This window comes from Halyomorpha halys, unplaced genomic scaffold (assembly GCF_000696795.3).
Source record: "Halyomorpha halys isolate HHAL.00 unplaced genomic scaffold, Hhal_1.1 Scaffold218.1, whole genome shotgun sequence".
In the NCBI taxonomy this organism is placed as follows: Eukaryota; Metazoa; Arthropoda; class Insecta; order Hemiptera; family Pentatomidae; genus Halyomorpha; species Halyomorpha halys.
Genome location: NW_027109445.1, coordinates 719,033 through 738,057, shown reverse-complemented (window position 1 = coordinate 738,057; position 19,025 = coordinate 719,033). Strand labels below are relative to the sequence as shown.

At 29.4% G+C, this 19,025-nt stretch overlaps 1 protein-coding gene across 3 annotated transcripts in view; it reads right to left on the bottom strand.

The window, feature by feature from the left end:
* Positions 1–19,025, bottom strand: part of CCHa1-R (CCHamide-1 receptor) — a 475,427-nt gene that overhangs the window by 81,839 nt on the left and 374,563 nt on the right. For all 3 annotated transcript variants that reach the window (XM_067047617.1, XM_067047618.1, XM_014419094.3), the window contains one exon: positions 18,958–19,004. The gene's annotated coding sequence lies outside the window, so the exon portion shown is untranslated. The remainder of the gene's footprint in view (positions 1–18,957; positions 19,005–19,025) is intronic.

Below are 19,025 nucleotides of genomic sequence, written 5' to 3'. Positions count from 1 at the left end.
AAATAATTAAATTTCTCAAAGAAACACAACTTTATACTAAAATATAATCCACCAATACCGACCAGTGTAAAAAGGAAATAGTCTACATTCAACTATAAGTCAAGAAGATCGATGAAGTGGAGAGGGTGTAATATTCTAGATTTTGATCGCCCTGAATAAAAATCTAATCTAATCTAATCTGTCATATATAAATTAATGCAGAAAGTACCGGAAAAAAAAGAAAAAGATTCTCCTTTATATTTTCAAATTTAAAAGCAACAAACATTTCTTCTCTTTTATCTTAATCATTTTTTGATCTATCGGGATATATGTCATAAGGTGGCCGAACAGAAAGAAATATTGAGGGAACTGTGCTGGGTTACTAACTGATGATATGAGGTGGGCTTGAGATGATATCCTTCCGATGGAGACAGTCATCCGGAATGGACCCAACGTAGTTCAGGAGTGCCAGCGCGTGACAGGACTAACCGATAAAGGGGTCTTCAGGATAACAAAGGATCTCTTTAAGGATTTATGACAGACAACAGGTACGTTATTGTGAAAAACACTGTTGAAGGAGAATCGAAAAAAAAATAAAATAAGGTATAACAAATAAATGAAATTTGGAAACAAAATACAACATCAATTTAAATAAGTCGTATTAATAAAAATATAATATTTTAGGAAGGAAAGCAAATTAGAATTTTAGTCCTTAGTATGTTCGAATACCATTACCTACGTGCATACCCGAATTCTTAAAATAAATTTTCAATTTGAACAAATTAATTAAATTAAAAAATATATATATACATAATAATGGAAGGTCAAAATAAAAACAAATTAATAAAAACAGTGTATATATATAAATAATATCAAAAAATAGTTAGGGTAGGCGATATCTGGCGCACTCACTCTACTACTAAAGGTTTTCATATATCAGAAACCAGTATTTAACTTTTTTTTATTTTCACCTGTAAATGTACTTACAACCAGCATATGAGATGTTCTATTTAGGCATGGTATGAGTTGCCATGAGGGAAATAGCACCCAGTGGTGCATCCTCCTGATGTTTAGTAAATTATTTTATTACATAAGGAGGTCCCGCATCCAACTCCTCTTCAGCCAACGCCAAGTTAAGTCAGGAAGGTCATGTATTTATAGAAAAATCCATGTAGCGTGATGTGAAACGGTTTGTAAGTCATATGAGTGTGGTCCCTTACAGTCAGAATGCGTAGGTCGGTGAGAATTGTCTCGTTTGAAACGTAGAGTGGTGAGTTCTTTGTCAGTCTTCAAAATTGTGATTGAAAAATTTTCTGAATCTGTCTTTTTAGCGGGTCCATAAATTTGGTAGGCGTAAGTCCATATGGGTTTTAGTAAGTAATTGTGTACGTTAAGTTTCTGTCTGAGCGATAATTTAGAAGGTCTGTGTAGTATAGAATATAATTATCTCAGTCGGAAATTTAACGTTTTACGTTTTGTCGTGACGGATTTCTAATTCTAATTACATAATCGTGAACCCCAGTGAGTGTGTTTTGCATTATAGTCTCCTCCTGTCAGAAATGTTCTACCAAGTGATTTGAACAAATCAATGAACATTTGTTAAGTAATATTATATTTAGATGGACAATAAATGGAAGCTAGTGATAGGTTCTTATTTAATTAAAATAGTTAACTTATTATAGTCATTTAATGTTCATTATATAACTAAATAATTATTTCCTGTTATATTTTTTGTACTTACGCCCTATATATTTGAGTTTTGTATCCTATATAATTTCCTTCTGCAGGTTTTCGTTTGTTGTCATTGCTTTATTCCTTGTCATAACATCAATTTTTTTTTTCTAAATTTTTGGAGTAATTTTGTATTAACATTTTTTTAATATATAATAATTTCTCCGATAGTTATAAAAAAAATAATAGGGATCGAACCCGGATACTCACAGTAAAAATCACTAATTTTGAAAAATTGATGTTTAGTAACAGTAGAAGCGGGAAGATAAACTAAGCCGGTAAACAGACCTTTCCAAACAGAATGAACTATGAATGTTTGGTCAGTGTCAAAATACCATATGAAGGATGGCCAAACGCAAAGTTTACTACTTCTGCGTACTCTAAAAAATTGTTAATCATCTGCAGGGTTGGTTATTAATGTTTTTATAAACATATTTTGTTTAAATTTTTTAAATAAAATAAGGGAAAAGTTTAACTGAGAGACTTACCGACGACTAAAACCCTTTAAAACCTTCCCTTTAAAGTCGAATGTTTGTTTAAACAAATTCTTAAACATTATTACAAATATGTATTCAATTTAATTATTGAAAGATTAATAGTTGACATTAAGCAAAATATTGTAGGAAGATAGACTCGGTGGCGGTCAATAAACATACAAAATAGTAAATATTAACTAGTTTATGGTTACCAGCGTTTTGCCCCACTTTGCATGGCTTCTTATGGGGACCAGATACAAACAGTTTAAACATGATAAAATCATTAGATTATAAATACAAAAAGTGTAAAGAGGTATATAAAAAAGAGGAAGGTAGTAGTCTAAAGAAATTATCTATATAAATGAATATGTGTTAGCTTTAATTGTTATTTATTAGTATTATCTTCATCTTTAATTTTCATCATACTTTGTTTCTCTGCTTTTTATGCATATAACTTCTTAAACTCTTTCTATTTCCATTCTAATTGTTTCATCATATTTACAATGTTTGTATCTTGGCCTTTTAGCCCCGATGAAACCCTGCAAAGTTGGGCGAAACACTGGTTTCCTAAGTTTACCACCAATAGGACTATCTTCCTACATTAAATTTAATTATCGTTCCTACATTTACAAAAAATTAGACATCATTGTATTTAAAAGTTAATTATTTGTAAAGTAGCTGGTGGACCACTTTGGTAAACTCACAAAATATTAATTTCTTGTTGTTCGTATAAAATGTTGGATTTTTAGATTGTAACAAGTTTATCCTAGTTAGACTTTACATAATGATAATTTCTTTATTACTCATTTTAACACTTCGAATTTTCATACACCAGTTTCCTGACAAAAGAAAAATCCATTTCGTTTCTGAACATTCCTCTGGGTTATCAGTTCAGGAATAATTTTTCAATGTGCATCATCACACGTTATGCGTGAGTCACAAATGTAGATGGGTCCAACCAAAGGCAATATTATCGCACTAGTAATCGTGTCCTCATAGTACAAGAGCCAAAGAGGAGAAAAAAGGCAGTTATCTCACCCCAATTTTTGATTACGTTAATGAAAACTATGTATAATTAATAGTCAAAATTGATGAGTCTGCCAAGTATAGGTAGGGGGAATAAAGAATGGCGGCTGTTTAAAAGCGACAAAAAAAACAAACTAATTTTTCATTGGAGCTCTATATCTTAAAAAGGAACAACACAAGAAAACCTAAGAGAACGTCATTTAAAGAAGAGTAAATTTGCTAAAATATGAGCCTTAATAGAGTTATATATGTTAAATAGTTTTCAAGATATAGCTTTTTAAAAAGCAACATTTCATAAAAATGTTGTATGGGACGTACTAAAAGGTCAGTAGTTAGTGAATTTATTTTGAAAAATTTATATCTCAAAAACCATTTGACGTACAGATATCTATTAGCACTCAAATTAAAGCTATGATGTTTGTTTTGGTAGAAGTAGTAGTTTACATAAAATTTGCTAAAATAAATTGACTTATAGTTGTTCGGACAAATTTTCATTTGCCAAATTTATATTCATATGTGACTATTATAAAATCTACTACCCCTACAAAGATAAGTGTTATAAACTACTTTATAGTAAGTTAAATTTCCTTTATTTTGAGTGTTGGCAGACATATGTGCGTCTTATGGATCTAGAGATATATTTTTTCAAAAATTCAACATTTCATACGAACAACTAGAAATTAATATTTTGTGAGTTTATTTTCTCAAATATCATAAAAACCTACTACTCCTACAAAGATAAACATAATTAACTATTTTGTAGTAAATTTAAATAGCTTTAATTTGAACGCTGGCAGACATCAGTAGGTCCAATGGTTTCTGAAATAAAGTTTTTCATAAATCAAATTTATTGTCCGAACAACTATAAATCAATTTATTTTAGCAAATATGAAAATTACTAGTCCTACGAAGGTAAAGGTCATAAACTTCTTTATAGTCCATTAAACTAGCTTTAATTTGAGTGCAAGTAGACATATGTACGTCACATAGTTCCTGAGAAATTGATTTCTGAAAATAAATTAACTAACTACTTATCTTTCAGTACGTTCCATACAACATTTTTATGAAATGTTGATTTTTAAAAAGCTATGAATCAATGTGTTGAAACTCAGTTCCTCAGTCCATCGACCTGTGCCAGAGGGAACTGGTAGCCTTAGGGAAATTAATCACTAATTTTTGGAATCTACACAAAAGAAAGTCAGAAAAAAACAAAAACAAAATAGAACAAAAACTTTGTCCAAACCATTCGTGGTTCACCAAGAGTGAAGACTTAGTCTTTTTTCACTTCATTATTTTTTAATGCAAAATAAACATGTATATAGATGAGAAAAATAAATAAATTATGAGAATTTCCTTATCTATTTATGAAACAATCATGCCAAATTTCTTTGCTGACTGGGCTAATAACTTCTCCTAATATACGTTTAAGGAGACTCAGCTTAAACATGCATAAAATTTAAGGTGAAATAGTGTAAGTCCAGATTTGTAACAAGCAGACGGAGAGAGAGAAGGATAATACAACAAACCAAGATGGCGGGTAAGAGTAGTAGGGTGTCGGATTCTTCTACGTTGCCAATGTTGCTCAATAATGAATGATACCTGAAATGACTTTCACATCGTTTTCAAATTTCAGGCGCTTTTTAAATATTGCTCGATTGCACTATCTTAAAGTCTCCCCTTCCCGTTTTATTCAAATATTTCAACAGGAGCGTCGCTCTCTGGGGATCTTAGTGGATCCGGCCAGAAAGGATGGCCTTTTTATATATTATTTGATTCAATATCCAGTATTAAAAATCGGAACGCTTCAACTTTTCAAATGTTTTATGAAAATGACTTAAGAAGAAAAATTTTAAATTTAATTCGGACAAACGACTGACTTGGAATCCTTATACAAGACTGTAAAGACAGGAAACTGCTCGTCGATTCTGACTATTACAGCACTTACTAGACAAACGGTCCAAACTTCCAATCCATTACAAAGACGTGACCTACATGACTGTTATAAGGCCTATCTAGACATACGGAGTTGAGCTATGGGGCTCCGCTAAACCATCTAATTCCTCTCGAATCCAATCCTTACAGTCCAAAATCCTTCGTGAAATCCTTAATGCTCCTTACTTCGTCACAAATCAAATCATCCATCAGGACCTTAATGTTCCCTATGTTGCCGATTTGGCCAGAACCAGATACCAATCCTTCCATAATAAACATCCCAACCACCCAAACCAACTTGTTTCTAACCTGGCTTCTCCTTCACTTCCTAATAATCCTCCTAGGCGTCTGAAAAGAAGATGGCCTCGAGATCTTCTCCTTTAGAAATGTTTTTGGAGTTCTATCAATGGATAGATTCGCCACATGTTTGTATCATGTCATAATATCACTTACAACAAATTTACTTGATGTGTATATATGTATACAGTTGTAAATAACAATAAATAAATTATAAACAAAAAAAATTAATTCACCTCAAGAATATTTTCGAACATGTTGCAAAAAAATATATATTTTTAAATTTTATAGGTAAGTTAATTTTACCCTTTTCAATAAGATATTTCTGGAAATATTGGATTATAACTAATTTTTATTATTAAGTGTTTCGGTTATTTAAATAACAATCGATAAAGGTAATTTTAATAATAATAAATGTAATGAAGTACAATTTAATTTTCACTTTGTCTGTAATTATCGTAGCGTGAAGAGAACTTTGATTTCAAACAATGCTTGAAAGGAAACATAAAATAGATTTTCTGTTCTAGAAACTGAGGGAACAACACTCCACCCATTAAGCAATATTGGAATGCCGGATTGTAGTGTAGACGTTTTAACTAGAGAAATAAATTATCATTCTCTCTCTCTCATTCTCTCTCTTGTAGGTTTTACAGTTAGTGCTTTTCATTTCCAAATTTCCATGGAAATCTTAGCATCAATTTAATTATATGTAAATAATAGTTACCTAGTTAATTTAATCAAAGGGACAAAAGTACTAAACTGAATTATTTTCATCTGACCGTCACAAAAGGGTTATTTTTGTTTTAACTAGAAAATAAACAACTGTATCCCACTTTATATTCCATCACTTTATTCTTATTATAAATCGATTGTTTTTTTTACTGCATTACCTCTTTTGGTTGTAACTACATTATATATTATATAAATGTATATTCTAGAGGACAAATATACTAAGTTCATTAATTATTTATTTTATTTTTTTCATACCCTCCTGTAATGATGTTAGTGGGTATTTGGTACATACATATAGGAGGTATGGTATATGTATAGCTGGGTGTTAAGGATACCTTGGATTGCCTTTTGGCATTATAAGGTTAGGTGAGGGGTCCAATAAAGGTTGTAACTTGGTTGGCTTACGCTAGTGGATTATTGGAACGGGGAGTCCACAAGATCATACCTCTACAGGATCATTTCTGTAGTATGTTGATCTTCACCTCGGCGGTAAGTACATTATTGAAAAAGAGATTCCTAATTATTATTAAAATGATAATGAAACATGTGAGAGGAGAAAAATATAAAAAGATCAAACGATTAAAATAGAAAACGAACAAAAAAAAAAAAAAATGCATTCACATTTTATACTGGAAGCCTTTCGAAATTTAATAAATTATTCAGAATTTATTCAACATTTTTCTTTTTATTAAACATTTATTCTAGTTTTAAAATTTTTAAATGTTAATATTTCTCTGTTGTGCCCCATTTTAAGGAAAATGTTATTCAATTTATCATTTATACCTCAGTATATAGTTTTTTCCATGACCAATAGTAAACCATTTTTCTCATAATGTGACTAGTATTTCAAGTATCCTATATTTTTCATGTTTTTAAAAATCTTTATATCTAAAAAAATGGTTGCAAAATTTGAGCCAATGGTTAATTTGCTATGCTAAATTAAAAAAAGAAAGACAAATATATGTTATTATAGATACTTATTTAATGAAAATGATTAGGGGTGACAATAGTTGAATTTTGAAAATGGAAATCTAATATGAGCAATTCTAAAACGTTGATATATAAAAGCTAAAAAAATTAAAGTTCAATAAATGGAAAAAAGTTAAAATAAAACATTTAACTATTTATATGAAACACTGTGGAGAAGAGTTCCAGAATAAAGTCTAGCAATGGCTGAAAATTTGTTAACTGTACAATCAACTACGGGACGACTTTAGTGTCGGGTAACCCTCGTGTATCACGGAACTTCTATTAAGTGGGTACCCGACACTTCAAAAGGCTGGGAAAAAACTCTGATAGATCAGTGTGATCTAAACCAAATCACCTCCTGGTATTTACTGGTCAAGGCATAGTACTTCCTTGTCAAGAAAATAGTGACCAAAGTTTTTTATTTCGTTTTTTAAATATTTTTAACCGAACTTTATTTATTGATAGATATTACAATCTGTCACACCATTGTGGGCTATAGGTAATAGTAATGAATGATCACATTCTTACTAAAATAGCATAAAATAAGAATGAATTATAAAGGAAAAAAATATATACAAATAAATAAAATATTTCTTAAAATATATACGTAGATAGGTCTGAGTATAGTTTTATAAATTAGAAGTTTGTTTTGTATTGAGAGATGAGATGTGCGGTTGAGCAGTCGGTGTAGTGGGCTGAATCGTCTGTTCAGTTCTTGTCTTTTAAGTCTAGTATGTTGGTTCCAGGTGAGTCTTTTGTCTTAGATAGATCCAGGATATTGCACTGTGTCGGATCTGGGTAGAGGAATATTATTAAATGTAACAGGTGGACAGAAGCTGCGGCGGAGAGTGAAAGTCACAAGGGTGCATTTCGATTCGTTGACTTTTATCTGCCATTGGTTGCAACATTGTTCTGGGTGTTTGGAGATTGGATGAAGCTGTTACAGTATCAGAACGGACAGATAGGATAGCAGTATCATCGGCAAATATTGCCAGAAACGTGTCGGGATTGATGGGAATGTCAGCAGTGAAGAGGATGTAGAGGACAAGAACCAAGACACTTCCTTGAGGAACTCCTCAACTCCTGTCTCGATGGGGTAGATATTCCAGTACTCGGAAACACTGCGAACTCGAAAGGAGCGATTAGAGAGATAGAGGCGGAGGATAAGGTATAAGGTTTGGGGTAATATGGACTTAAGCTTGAAAAGCAATCCGGCATGCCATACCCGGTCAAAAGCTTGCGCTATGTCCAGAAAGGCACCCGAGCAGTATTGTTTCTTTTCAAGAGCTGAAGAGATATAGTCAACGACTCTGAGGCCTTGTTGAACTGTAGAGTGCCTTGGGGGGAATCCAAATTGATGTGCTGGAAAACTCAGTGATTCAACTATGGATAGGATACGTTTTAGGAGGATTTGTTTACAATATTATATACCAACTTCTGTTTTTAAAAATAACTTGTCCCTCTGTATTCGAGATTATTTATTTAATTCATAAAACACGGAAAAAGTAATATGTAGAATTTTTTATCAATAAAGATATTTTTTTAAACAGAAATTTTCCACTCGTGTGGTTTTCCTTGACCAAATTTTCTTTCATTTTTTTTATTCTTCTCTATTCAAAGCTTTGCTCTTTCCTGGTTAAATCTACTGCCCAACTTCCTTCTATTCTATAATTTCTACTCCAGGTTCTATTTTTTCTTTCTTTGGGTTTTTTACTCTGATGGTTTTTGTAATGCTCTAACATGTAAGATGTAGTCACGAATACTTTTTTCAATAAATGAATAATTGTTATTTTCTCTGTTTGAGAAATTCATCTACATGAAATTTGCAAAAAAGTTGCTGAAAGGCAATATCTCTGAAGAAGCTGGAATTTTCCTAAAGCCTTGATCCTATTTTAATACGGCATTGTGGTACATTTTGTATAATACTTATTATGAATTTCACAATATTTGCTACTATTATAACTTCACACAATTCCTTTCTCGGAACCGAGTAGCTTTTCCACTTCAATAAATAGACAATAAACAAATATTTTGTATTTTTTTTTCTTTTTCGGGTAGAACTATTATTTCTCTTATACAGTTTATTACTTTTTAAAATTTATTTTAATATTTAAACAACATTTCAGAAATTCTGACAACTATTCGGCTCAATATTTTTTACCAAAAATAAAAATAATGCAGGATCGGCAGTTTTTAAAAAAATAATAATACAGTGAATTTCAATAAATTATTAAAATTAATTATAGTTATTTAAATATAATTGAGTATTTACATAGGCAGTTTTACAATTATCTATAAATTTACAAATTTAATACTAACCATTTTTTTCACACTTTAAAATAATATATGATATACAAAAGTCAACCCGGATTAAAACAACCTTTTATATTCGATATTTTGAATAAAAGTTATAACTAATTTTAATTTTAGCATAGTCTTATTAATTGTAAATTGATATATTATTGTAAAATAAGCTGCTAAAAAAACAAATTACTTTTAAATAACTTGAACTTATTTTATTGATTAATGTATTATTTTTAAAAGTTGTTGATTGTATATTATTTTTTATTGTTGTAAAATAATGAGCTGGATTATGGGCAAACTACCTGAGACTTTGTTCGGATGTTAAACCAAATTAAAGAAGCAATAAATGGGTATTTTTTCAGACAATAAAAAATGACGATGTTGTTAATAAGATTTTTTTGTTTTATATAAAATTTGAGTAACATATAATTATTTGTTTTTAAAAATTAAATATATTAATTATTTTTTATTTACCCCCTCTCTCCTCCTTCTCAGCATCGATTATTTTATTGACTAATATAAATTTTTCTTTTAACTCTATGTAGAACAAATAATAGTGAGGATTTTAATATGATTCTGCGTTTTTTAAATCATATTTTGTAGTCAAATTAAAAAATATATTTTAAAATAAATGGAATGATTTCAACAGGCTTTACGGATTTAATTTCACTTCTAACCTTACTATTCTAGTGGAAGGGCATTTTCAACATCCATTAGGGAGAAGATTTTAATAACGTACATATTATGAAGTTTGAACCAAAAATCAAGGAATTAGTAATAAGTCTTTTAATTAATTAGGAACCAAATAAGAAAAAAATATTGTTGAAGGTACGTAGATAAACTGTTTATTACCTCACCATGGATGTACCAAGCAATACATATCGTAATTTTTATCAAAATTCTCTTAGAAGAAGTCTCTTTTATTCTTTTAGCTGCCAAAATTAGTTATTTCACAGTTTATGAAAATTGAAGCAATGTATAGGAGTTTAGAACTCATGAAGACTTTCCCCAATATCACTAAAATTTACTGCCAATTCCCGGCTTATTCCGAACTTTTTTATGACCTTACAAAGTCTCCGTAATCCCGAAATTTCTAACTAACAGACACATTACTTGATAAAGTAGTAAAATTATTATCAATTACATAACAATCTAACATATGAATATTTTACGTGTATCATTCACGTTAATCATTTAAATTGAAAAATATTTTTGTTTTAAAACCTAATTAAAAGCTATTTATACTATATACTTATAGATTTTAACACATATTTTAATCAACACATTATTTTAACACATATTTAACACATTCACGTTAATCAGTTAAATTGAAAAATATTTTTGTTTTAAAACCTAATTAAAAGCTATTTATACTATATACTTATAGATTTTAACACATATTTTAAGAAGTTTAATTTCAGTTAATATGCAAATTCTTGAATTATAAATATTCTGTGTTTCGTTCATTTACATTAATAAGAGCCTCTTTGAATCTTGAAGAAGCTGGAATTTTTCAGAGCCTTTATCCTATTTTAATACGATAGATATTATTGTAGAAATTTATTTTTTATTGTAAATTCCACAATATTTGATACTTTTAAAACTTTCCACAATTCCTTTCCCGGACTTGAGTCACACAGCTTGTCTACTTCAGTTAATAGACAATAAATATCTTTAGATTTTTATAAGATTTGCCTCATTGTAAAAATGTGTGCACGGTCATACGAAGGTTTTAAAAATGGGTCGAAGTTTTTCCGAATAATGCATAAGCTCACTACATATTGAATCGATATCCGGAGTACTGCTCCTTTTAGTACAAGAGCCGGGAAGACAAAAAGGCTGTTCTCCTTTTTCTCAAAAATCTCCCCAATTTTTGATTACTTCAATAAAAACTAGGTATAATTAGTAGTCAAAATTGATGAGTCTGTCAAGTATAGGAAGGGGGAATAAAAAATGGTGGCTGTTTCAAAACCTTAAAACACATTAATTTTTCATTCGGAGCACTATATCTTCAAAACTATCAACAATTCAAGAAAATCTAAGAGAACATTATTTGAAGAAGAGTAAATTTTCTGAAATATTATCCCTAAAAGAGTTATTTACGTCCAATACTTCTCGAGATATAGCTTTTAAAAAGAAACATTTCTTAAAAATCTTCTGAAAGATTAGTTGTTAGTTAATTTATTTTGACAAATCTATATCTCAGGAACTATGTGACGTACAGATGTTTATTAGCACTCAAATTAAAGCTCGTTTAATGGACTATAAAGAAGTTTATGACCTTTACCTGCGTAGGAATAGTAGTTTTCATGATATTTGCTCAAATAAATTGATTTATAGTTGTTCGGACAATAATTTTGATATATGAAAAACTTCATTTCAGAAACCATTAGACATAAAAATGTCTACCAGCGCTCAAATTAAAGCTAGTTAAATTTGCTACAAAATAGTTAATTATGTTTATCTTTGTAGAAGTAGTAGTTTTTATGATATTTGATAAAATAAACTCACAAAATGTTAATTTCTAGTTGTTCGTATGAAATGTTAGATTTTTGAAAACATATATCTCTAGATCCATAAGATATTATTTTAGCGAATTTCATGTTAACTATTACTCCTAAAAAGAAAAACATCATAAACTACTTTATAGCTCATTAAACTAGCTTTAATTTGAGTGCTAATAGACATCTGTACGGCAAATGGTTTTTGAGATAAAGTTTTCAAAATAAATTTACTAACTACTGATCTTTCATTACGTTTCATACAACATTTTTATGAAATGTTGCTTTTTAAAAAGCTATATCTCAAAAACTATTTAACGTAAATAACTTAATTAGGGCTCATATTATAGCAAATTTACTCAGCTTTAAATGACGTTCTCTTGTGTTGTTCCTACGTTTTATGATATAGAGCTCCGAATGAAAAATTAGTTTTTTTTATCGCTTTGAAACAGCTCCATTTTTTATTCCCCCTACATATACTTAGCAGACTCATCAATTTTGTCTATTGATTATACATAGCTGTCATTAAAGTAATCAAAAATTGGGGTGAGATACCTGCCTTTTTTCTCCTCTTGGGCTCTTGTACTATTAGGTTTGGACGGGCACGGTGGCATCGGCATCGAACCTTAGGATTAACAAACCCATAATTATTATTATTCACTGAATAATCTAATAATAATAATAATAGAGCAATTGCAGAATTTAACGGATATTTTAAGAAGAAAATTTCAGATAATATGCCGCAGATAATATGATAAGATAATTCATGAAGAGACTCATGAATGGTTTTGTAAGATTTATCTTTGGGTTCCCTAGGCACTCTCAAGTCTCCCGCTGGTATTCCGAGTTGAAGTGGCTCTATCCAACCTCCCGAAGGCAATACCTCCTTGGTGTTTTTCTATTCCAAGTTCTTAACATCAAAAAACCTACCTATATCATAGATCTCCTCACTCTTCGTTCATCCATCCACTCATTAAACACCAGATCCCATCCGAATAATTTATATATGCCCTCCTATAGAACCTCCTTCTTTAGCAAATCCTTCGTCATACGTGCAACCTCCTTCTGGAATTCTCTTCCCATCTCCATTCGCCAGTCCTCATCCATTCTCTCCTTTAAACAACATCTATTCCTTCATTTATTGGATAACCAAACCTCCACATCTTTGTAATCAAATAAATAGGCAGTTATTGATTAACATTATAAACAGTAGTAAAGCCAATATACCAATGTAATTTCATTCTACTATCTGAAAATTAGTAAACGCTCGCCAGATAAAAATCTCACTATATGAACCTTGTAATTATTCTTAGGGGACATATGTCCCAGAATAAAGTTATTTTTTCATTTCATTTCATTTCATTTCATAATATGCCAATTTTTTTGTATTTAGTTGAATATGACGGTTTAGCTTAAGTTGCATTTGAGACTTGGTAGTGTGTTTCAATGTGCTGGGATGTGTTCCAACACAATGTGCTAGGATGTGTTCTAACACAATGTGCACTAAACGCCACATTCAGAGTAACGCAGTTAGGAACTGAAGGACAGTCATTGAGGACTGATGAAGAAGCCATTGGCAATTCCGGCTGATGTGCAGTCTTCAGCCTTTAGCTATTCTGGTACTTCTAAAAAGAAAAGCTACTCAATTCGATTAGGAGTAATCTCCCTCCCGGTAAGTACAAATAAGGAACCACCTCTCTATTTATTTTACTTTTACCGGTTCCGATAATTAAACTTTGAACACATCTTTTTTTCTTACTTTCTCAAGTCTGTTACTGCGATTAAAAACTTTTATTTATAAAATCATAATTTCCTTCTTTTTTTTAAATTATAATAAATGGTCCAATATTGTTTCAATTAATACAATATAGAAAACAGGTCTTTATTTTCAAAACACACTAATAATAAAAACATTATTAAAAAATTCATTGGAAGATTAAAGTCAATAAAACTTTTTCATCAAGATTCTTAATAGGTAACAAATTTTTAACTACTTGAAAACAAAAATAACAAAACCTACATTCAACAAATTTCCCAGCAGACATATACCAATATAAATATAGGGCAACCACATAAACATCATTTATTACTTGGCGATTTGATTATTTGACTCCGATTTAGTTTGGCGATTTTTCTTTTTACTAAGAAAATATTTATTTGAATACGATTTGACCAGAGTAAATCACCGTAGTTCGATAGTCGGGTGCAATTACACGCGTTCGGCTGTTTTTCATTCAAATTTCTCATTATCAGCCTGCTTGTGTTTTGTTTATATAGAATTATGGAATCTGAAAACCGTTATTACAAATGCTTAAAAATAATTGTTATGCAGTATTTCGAGATCAATTTCTTAGACGAGTAGAAGTTGCTAGGATTATTGGATAATTTTATTCAATAAGGAATATTTAAATTGAAATTAAAGAAGAATTTTCTATTTTATTTAGCTTTTTATTTATCCTAGTTTTTTGTCTGATTTTATTTTTTTTACAGTTCATAATTTATTTTATTTTGTGTATTCACTTACTTCACTATATTTTACTTTTTCTTACCTTCTCTTGATTTGTTGTTGTATTACTTGATTTCTTTTTCTTTTTAAATCATTCTCTATTTATCATAAATGTTGTAATTATGTGTATTAATGCTAATTAAAATATTAAAAATAATATTAACACAATTTAAAATATATGTCTCTGCCCTAGGTCTCACCACAGAAAAATGTGATTAAATATATTCTTTTCTTAATTGTCCTTTTATTCGAATAATAATAAAAAATAAATACATTTCTTTGTTTTTAAATTTTTAATTTACAACCCAACAGAGTCCTCGCAAATGAATTAATTAAAATTAATTATTTTCACTAATTGACGAATCGAATAACATCCGTGTACATTTTTTATCAAATATTTTAATTTCATTCGCATCAAATAAAGCTATCATATTTCAAGTTGGCATTAGGACTTTATTTTCATTTTTAGAGGATTTTAGTCACAGTTCACTCTGCAATATCTAAATATTATAGTTATTTTTTTAAAATAGAAGTTTATCGCTTTTCCAAATTACTTATGATTACTAAGCCGTCTAAGGATGTAAAATAATACTGCCACTACGAATTAAAAATAAGATGCAATTAATAAAAAGTTTAAATGAATAATATTAGCTATTAACTTATTTTTGATTTTTACGCAAGAATGTGCAACAAAATTATACCTATTCTCCAAACATTTGTTAAAAAAATAAACAAATTCTTTATTCTCATATTTTTTAACACTGTGCATGCTCCTTGAACTACTACATTGGCCAAGCCAAGCTCTGTATCAAATGCACTTAAAAATAATTATTATAGTTATTTCATAACACAGGTTTATGATTAAATCGAGGAATATTAAAAAAGCGCCTGCAATTGTAAAACAGCGTGAATCTCCCACCCTCCTTAGTAGCCTTACTTATCTGACTTTTCAAACAGACCATTATAGCGAGTAGGTTGGTTGATGTACAAGTCAAATTCTCAGAAGAGGAGATCATAACACAAAAAAGGCAATCCTTCCCGACCGGACCCGCCTCACTAAGACCCCCAGGGGGGAGTGACGGTCCTATATCACTTTTGAAAGATTTGCTTAAAACAGGAAGATGAGACTTAAGATAATTTAATATTTAATAAGGATTAATTAATAATATTTAATATTTAATAGAGCAATATTTAAAAAGCGCCTGAAATTGGAAAATGGCGTTTAATAAACTAATAATACTTGTGATTATTAAACTATCTGAGGAAGTAATATAATTCTACCTCTACAATTTAGAAATAAAGTTTCTACTGAAAAAAAGTATAAATTAATAAGATTAGCTTTTAAATAAACCAATTATTTATGAATAAGCATGTGAAACAAATGTTTACCGAATATCCTAATAAATGTTAAAAATAAATTAATTTCTTTATATTCATATCTTTTAATAACAGAGACGTGGTTGGAAGAGAAGCGCCGGGATCTCCTGGATTCCTGTTTTTTCTTTCACAAGTGAGAGGACAAGCTCAGTTCGGAGTTTTGCAGGATGAATGTAAATATTGAAAATGGGAACGATTGTGTTTAACATGTTATATTATTTTAATTTAATTTTGTTTAATTTATTTGTTTTCTCTATTCCCAATTTTGGTATCATTTGATATATATATATATTCTTAAATGTGGCGTGAATGAGTTATATAATCACTATTACTATTGTCTGTAAATATTTGATAGAATATTACACAATAAAAAAATATATCTAAATAATTCCTCTACTTAGAACATTAGTACATCTTGAACTTTGACAAGTGTGAACTGAAGGTACAGGACTGAACCTTCAGTTCACACTAATTATCATAATTATTTTTCATAACAGAAATTGTGATCATCTATAAATTAATTACAGGTTTTGAAATTATAATGAGAAAATGAACTAAGTCTAGTGAGCATAATTCAAAAATATAGAAATAAAATTAAATATATACCTAATGTACCTTAAGTGAAGAGAGAACAAAATTTTTTCATAGAGATTATCTTATCTTTGAGGACCTTTTAAAATTACTGTGTTGAGTAAAATTTTTCTCTTTGAGTTCAGCTCCTCTACCCTTTTTTGTCACTTAAGTTCTTCTTCAAGAGTTACTAACAGGTGGCTCCAATCGCCAGGTGACCTGGAATTTCAGCAATCTCGACTCCCCCATCCCCGACCTCACGAATTTGAAACAGCGCTGTGGAATCTTCTACTCTGGTACCTCTTTCAAATTTGCAATTAATTCACCTAGAGTACATTTTTTAACAGAAATGAAATACACAGCAGCGATGAGCAGAAGAAGCAGAATTAGATAGCTAGGTTATAAAGGTAGATTTTGGAGATATCAGAAATCTGAGTTTGTTTTGGACTACGCTTTAGTATACCGATCTATTATAATTATAGTATAACTAATTGAAATGTCTCGAAAAGTACCATTTTAAACCACGTTTTTTTTCAATATTGCTCTTAAATATCAGATAAATTTGGGGTTATAAAAATGACTTAAAAGATATATATACGGTGTTCAGATTTATACACAAGGGCCCACCGAATTGCCGCTTTCGATAGATCGTTCATATCCGAGCCTCATCCTTATGGAACTCCATCCCTTCCAACATACGTCGCTCCAATACCCTCCCTACCTTTAAATCCCGCCTGTTCGTTCAATCATTCCCTATCCATTCAGACTCCAAAAATTGTAAATTAATATAATTGTAAATATGTATGTAAACTATTATATCATTATTAATTATTTTTACATCGTTTTCTTTTCTCTTTTTTATTTATTCATTTTTTTTTATTGTTCAACTGATAAAAGTGAGAAAGTAACCTATAATTATTTTTTTATTATGACTGTTTATATTTCTTTGTAGTTTTTGTTTAAGTATTTCTGAGGCTCCTCAGCTCTCATCTATTGATTTTTTTGTATTATTCTAAAGAGACTCGTCCCAGAATAAATAAAGTATTATTATTATATATATTTTTTTTAACTTCATAACTTTATTGACGCCTGTCGGAGGAAAGCAATTATCAACGGTACAAACTCCTGGCGTGATATAAAATTGATAGTTAGACAAGAAAATCCAACTTCTCTTTAAGGTTTCTACAGAAATGACCGACCATGGGTATTGAAGCTGTTTATGAGAGTGTAAGGATATCTTTAAAATTTTTCATGGAATCGTTTGTAGTTTGTTCGTTAACAGTTCGTTGGCATTTGTAAGCCAGTATGTAAAGTTATATTGTTTTGAGAAGATATATAGTTTAAGAAGCTTTTGTAATTGTTCTAAAAGTTTTTGCCCTATAGATATGTGTCTTTTTCGCTTGATTTTTATATCTTGCTGGGATATCTGTGCCATTCTTACAAAGAGCCATTCTGTTAGAGGTTCATAGAATATCAGGGGTCTATGCACTGTACAGTAATGGAGAGAATAGTGAGTCTTGAATTAGGTGGAAATTAGTTTTAATTACTTTCAAAATTTCTAAAATCTCAAAACTACTATCTTAGGTATATATATATTTTTTTTTAAGTGTGTGTTATTCCAAATTATATTGTTTAAAGTCACGTTAAAGTTCAATGTGGAGAAGTAATGGGATCACGAGTAAATAAAATGTTAATTGGATAATATAATTTAATCTAAAAAAAAATTAAGATGTTTCAAAATTTTGAAAATAACTAAAATAGTTCTTTTTTTTGTTAAGTTCGTCATGTTATACATAGAATGAACATAAAATATGCTTTAAAATGAGCTATGAAACACCCCCTTAAATAAAATTCAGCAATATCTGCTATTTTGAAAAATCGATACTAAAAAAAAATACCTCCTTAAAAATATATATTTGTAATGTATTTAGTTGCTATAATTAAAACATAAAAGATCTTGTTAATTTGAGATACATAAACTTTTCAGCATTACCTTTTTGATAATAATAAAAAAAATGTATCGTTGGTTTATATATTTTCTGTATTTGATGTTTCAGATTTTCGTTCATATTTGTATATATTTATATTTATAATTGTTAGTTTACATGTATTTGATTTATTATTAAGTTTTATTTAAATATGTATTATAAGAAGTATTTATATAATAATATTATATATAATAATATTATTATATTATTTATATAATAATAATATAAGTATTTATATATCACCTTATATTTTATGATATGGCATATGGTTTTATTTTATTTGTTCTTATATTATTTTATATATTCTGCTAATTATTGTTGTCTATTTTTAAATTCATTATATTTTATGATGGTTTATAATTTTATTTTTATTTTGTATTTTAATCTAAGGTTCAAAAGCTAATAAGGTTCAAAAACCTAATATTTGACACTTGTAATATTATTCTAAAGTGATCAATCCCAGAATAATTAAACAAGAGTAAGAGAAACAAACCACAGATACATTACAAATATTCTATCTTGAATATTATAATTTAAATATATAAAATAACTTGAACTAATTATCATACCTTATACCAAATGATTTCAGTTCGGTCTCAGTCCGTTCATAAGTAACCTGAAAAACAAAATATTGATT